General features: G+C 31.2%; 1 long non-coding RNA gene across 1 annotated transcript; it reads right to left on the bottom strand.

Annotated features, from left to right (window-relative positions):
* Positions 1-1,316: 1,316 nt before the first annotated feature.
* LOC139491072 (uncharacterized) lies at positions 1,317-5,128 on the bottom strand. Its single transcript, XR_011656456.1, has 4 exons — positions 5,014-5,128; positions 3,604-3,684; positions 3,317-3,367; positions 1,317-1,497 (listed from the first exon to the last, which is right to left on the bottom strand). It is a non-coding gene; the product is annotated as an uncharacterized lncRNA (long non-coding RNA).
* Between the last annotated feature and the right edge of the window lie 671 nt (positions 5,129-5,799).

Consider the following 5,799-nt stretch of genomic DNA (forward strand, 5'->3'; position numbering starts at 1 on the left):
CCGACTTCACCGGTATATGGGATATACTCATTCGGTATTTACGAGTTAACAGCTGTTTTCCAGACTCTATACACCATCACCAGTGTCTGAGCATGAACAAGGATTTATTTAGAACTATAACAAAAAACGTCTCGTCTGTTTTTCTTAAAAAGATCATCGAGACCACAGTTATTTCGTAGTGTATTTCTTTTAGACAATAAATGAAATAAAAAAAAAACCCGACTGCGCTTTCTCAATAATAGTTTAACAGTGAGTTGTACTACTTTTTGACAAATTATATCAAAATTATAGAAAACTCCATCGGCACTAACTAAAAATATGGAGAAAGTTAGGTTAAGGGGGTCTTGAAATCTTTTGACAGCTTCCGAAGTGCCTCTTTTTAACCTTTTTCACCTGGACCAAATCACTACTTATTTTAATATCTTAATAATGGAATTTTAGGCGACTGTTATATAAGTCAGAGGTTTAGCTAGCTATAAAATCAGGTTAAATTCACTAATGTTAAGAAAACATATGACTCTATTTAAGTGTATCTACAGCATCACAGATCATTTGTAAATAAGAAGCGGTTGACAAAAAAAGTCGCAGAGTTCTTTAACATAGTAATGCCAATAACTTGTTGGAAAAAGCTTATATCCATGCTCGACAAATATGTTGTCATAAAGAAGCTTCAAAATGCTGCTCGCTTGTTCAACGGTTAAGCAGGTTTTATCATTTTTGTTCAATATTGACAAAATATGCAGTATGGTATTCAAAAGCAATAAATTGATAGAGTACGCTACATTGTACCGTGTTAAGCATCTTAAAAACAAGTCAAAATTAATATTAAGATCAAGACATTTTATTCGTCGTTCAAAATTTTTGCGGCGTACTTCCTAAAACTCAGTCTGGGTAGCTCATCTGCAAACAAAGTTCATCTTTTGCCACTTTGTTAACCATGGTTTGCCGAATGACTTAGTTTTAATCAGTTTTGAAATACCTCCTGCACTGCTGAAAACTGTTTAGGACTTGATTCATTCGTTACTTTTTTTCCTTTTTTTTGTTTCATCTACAAAAGCTTATTCTCCTGCTTTCGAATTCCTGTTGTATTTGATGTAAAGTTGTATTTGAAAACGTCACATTATGCAAAAGTCATGCCAAACTGTCGCAATTCAGCGAAAAAAAACATCCTACTACGGCGCGGACCATATCCCTTCAGCGTGATCATTGCACTCCATCGTCCCGATCACACCTACATATTTATTTAATATTACAAAGGACACATTTGGAAAAAAACTGACAAAAAAACAACAACAAAAAAAACCAACAAAAAAAACTAATGATAATTATTTATTATCGTTTTTTATGACTTTATGTCATTAATCGACTGTGTAGTCATATTGCCTTTCTTCCAATGTTACCACCATCTCCAGGAACAACGCCCAACACGACTCTTTTTAGAGAATGGTCGACAGACGCATCTTGGATTCCAACCGCAGTCCCATCTTCTCCAGCAAACTGAAATTTAAAAAACAAATATATAAAATAAACCATCAAGTTAACTATCAAGTTAATGTCAACAACAACAACAACACATTCAGTATTTAGTATTTAGTTTGGTACCAACTCAAGCTTCAAAGCCAGTACCATAATTGCATAAAACAACTTGTAATTTTTTTTAAAGATTATGAATGGTTGTACATAATGTTAAATAAAATCTTACAATATATAAACGAAAACGGTAAAAAAAAAGTATCAGATCTTGATATAAATATATATAACTCATGAATACTGGTTTAGACACAACAATGCTATATAAAGGTGAACTAAATGCATATACATGTACTAGGAGAAAAAATATCAATGTTAGAAGGTATACAAGCACACAATTACAAAATTTGAACATGCTTTAATGTTTTACAGATGGAGGAAATCTCAGACAATCGTGACGATTTTAAATATATTTCACATGATTTCAATTACTACATCAATTTCATCTGCGTTTTAAATAAAGATTTTTCAACTAGAGTTTTGATTTAATGTTCGGAATGTGTATCAACCATTATCAATGTAAGGTTTATAAATTATTTGATTGATAACATCTAACAAAATGTCTCACTTCCGATTGATTAACTGTTATTTGATGAATAGGTGATTTCTATTTTGACCTATTCCTCGGAAATATCGAGGTTTGAAAATAAAAAATAAAGCTGAAAAATTACATCTAAAGTTTTGTAAGCGCAGTTTGCGGGTGCGATCATCTACGCCAAATTTTATGGTGTATTTGAAGATTTCCACTTGAACTACGGATTTAGTTAAAAATTGTATGTTTGTGGTACAAGCTAGCAACAAATGATCAAAAAATATCGGGTAAACTGTATAAGTTACTTTGGTACATGCATAAGCATGAAGGTTATACTTTCAAGTTATGTAAAAATCTGTGTTTATTGATGTGGCTTTTGGGAACTATATAATATTCCGGTGCAAATTGATGAGAATTATATTAAAATTAATGTAAGGCAGCGTCTCCAGGACCAGTTTATTCAAAACTAGTTATCTGATATAAACAACTCATCAAAAGGGGGGGGATATTATTTAGACTTTAAAGAAGAGTTTTGCTTCGAAACATATCTGTTAAAATTAAGGGGGGGGGGGTCATAGAGTAAATATATGTAAATTAAGTGTATGTTATACAAAGTTTCCAATCGAAACAGGAAAATGGAGAAATGTACCGCGAAATGAGAGAATGTGTCCACTTTGTAAAGCTGGTCTTGGGGATATATACGACTATATATGAATGTACCAATTGTGAAGTTAAGGATTTAAGTGAGAAGTTCATTCCCCAATATTATTTAAGATATCCAAATGTAAAAAAAATACTAGGCATGCTCAAATATTGTAATAGTAATGTGCTGTCTAAGCTGTCAATTTTTATTCAAAAGGTAGAAAAGATGCTTGTCTAATTTGAAACTGTAAAAGACAACGATTTATTTCTGAAGATGTATAAGTCAACAATGTACACTGTTTGTCTTATGAACTATGTTGTAATAAAAATTGTGTATAATATGCCCCTGTTACGCATTCTTCTGTGTCTGAGTTTTCTTTAACAAACTATAAACTAACATAAATGTATATACAAGACAAAAAAAATCTCATAAACATATTTATAAAACTTTCTTCTTTTGCAAGGTCAGCAAACACAATTCCTATTTACACAAATCGTGGAAGAACTGGCCTTATCCCCTAACTCGGCATTCATTATTTGTACAGAACGATATCGTCCATTTGAAGAAAACATTCTTGCGCTTAAATTTACTCTTATCAAGACGAAACTTACTTCTGGGATAACATTGGGGTTGTTGTTGGTTAAAAAACGATTCTCCTAAATCTGAAAAAAGAACAAGTAAAAAATATATATATATAGTAAATACATAACATAAGCTATTAAAACAATTATATTATTTTAACTTATATTGCATATTACTTGTAACTTAATAATTACATACCTAATTTGCTTTTAACATCATTTTATGAAGAAAACTGAAGCCAGTGTTAGCATGAAACTTGTAAAATTTACAAAAAACAGCAAAAAAGAAAAACAAATATGGTATAATAGGAACTCACCAAAACTTCCAACAAAGACCAAAAGCATAACAGCAATCATCAGAGCATTCTTTGTTCCCATCCTTGAACTCTTGTGAATTTCTTAAAATTTAGAAAAGAGAAAAATTAACAGATACATTTCTTGAATATATTTCCTTGAAATTAATTGAAAGTAACTATATATTTGATATAAAAAAACATCGCAGGGATACTTTTAAAAATGACAATTGCTGGTAATCGCTTTCACCAAAGACACATTTCACTTAAATAATTTTGTTTTGTCATAGATTTCGAACAACGGTATACTACTGGTGCCTTTATTGAATAATCGATTAAATCAAATATCGGGAAATGCTTTTCAGTTGATGTTTTTCATGTCCTTATACTGCAGTTTGGTGCTGAATTTATTTTTTTGATTTTTTTTTATTGCATCAATATCATAGGTTAGCAGATGTTGACTAATTTAAAATAGATCACCGATTGTCCTAACTGTTTTTATGAAGAAGAAGGGCGAAGTATCTGTTTTATACGAACAACTGAAACACGTCCGCTACCAGAATACGTAGTAGAAAATTCTTCGGTGTTTCTTCGGGAATTATTCTCTTGGATAATTACAGCTTTAATTTTCTTCTAGTTTCAAATATTAGCAACGCACCAAAAAGATACTTTCCAGTGCTATCTAAAATGCTACATACAAATATATTTTGTTTATGGTTATTTTTGTTTTAGATGAGACTGTTGGTTTTCCCGATTAGATGGTTTTACACTACTAATAATTAGGGACCTTTATAGCTTGCTGTTCGGTGTGAGTATAGGCTCTGTATTGAAGACCGTAGTTGAACTATAATGGTTTACTTTTATATATTGTGACTTGGGTGGAGAGTTGTCTCATTGGCTCTCATACCATACCTTCCTATATCTGATTACAAAAATATATCTTATAGAGCATCACAAATTGAATGAATCTCTGAATAAACGCAAAGTAAGGAAAAATTGATGCTATTGATTGTTTTTTTTTTATTATTATTTTCCGCATAATTCATATGTAACCATGATAAAAGCCTTAATCATTTGCTTTTATAAGTTGAAAACAACAGAATAAATAACGGTATCCCATGATGAAATTGGGTTCATGTCAAAAGGCATTGTTATTTTTAAAAATATTAGATCACCATATCTTAATCAGGATCTTAAGGTAAGATTTGTAACCGTCGGTAAGTGATAAGCAGGTGATCTTTTCGTCAAAAGATCTTCTGACTAAAATTGAAAGTTAATTATAATGAATGATCAAGACTTATGAGGTAATGGAATTAATCAAATGTCTTTGTCAAATAATAACATCCATACAAAAGCTTCACATCTACTGCTGTTTTCAGATAACAAACTTTAAAAAACTTACTTTATCGAATAAAACGATTTAGCAGCTCTTACCTCTACAATGATATAGTGTTAAGGTGTCCGAATCTTGGAATAAGGTATAGCTAGGCTAGTCGTCTTTTATACGCAAACGTTGACACGCGACAAGACAACAAAAAGTATATTGTTGACATGTTCAAAATTAGTTTGATATGACAATCAATCAAGAAGGTTGATTGCGGTAGTGGTCACATAAATAATTACATTGATGCTACAAAAACTAGAAACCTAAATCATCAATAGCTAACAAAAATTCTCGTTAATGCCGTTTTTTATGAACGCATCAATTATTTATTATTTTGGTTTCTTTTATCTGCTACTTAAAGCTAATATATCTTTGATTTTGTTTGTTCATGCTGCGGTTTGCCTACTATTTATTTTACTTGAAGGTCATTTTTTGTTACTGATTCCGAGAAATGTCTGAAGTCTGCATGATATGAATAGCAAAACTAGTCGACAAGACGATGAACACAGTCGGTTCAAATAAGTTAGTTCCAATAGGATTGTGGTTTAAAAAAACACTTGTTCCAAAATTTACAAACATGTTGAGACCCCTTGGTGATGTCATTTGCAGAGGATTTATTTTACAAAGTATGATTTATTTATTCTTTTAAAAGCTAGATATAAGTTTATACGGTGGAGAAGTTGAACATCACTTCGTAAATGTAATTTTACGGACGCCATCATGAGTTAAGTTGTTTGACCATTATTGAATATTTGTTATACAGATGATATCGGATACGTTCCTTATATTTATGATGTCACTACAATCCCGTTCTCTATTCACGAATGTGACCTACT

The sequence above is a fragment of the Mytilus edulis genome, chromosome 10, assembly GCF_963676685.1.
Source record: "Mytilus edulis chromosome 10, xbMytEdul2.2, whole genome shotgun sequence".
Classification (NCBI taxonomy): Eukaryota; Metazoa; Mollusca; class Bivalvia; order Mytilida; family Mytilidae; genus Mytilus; species Mytilus edulis.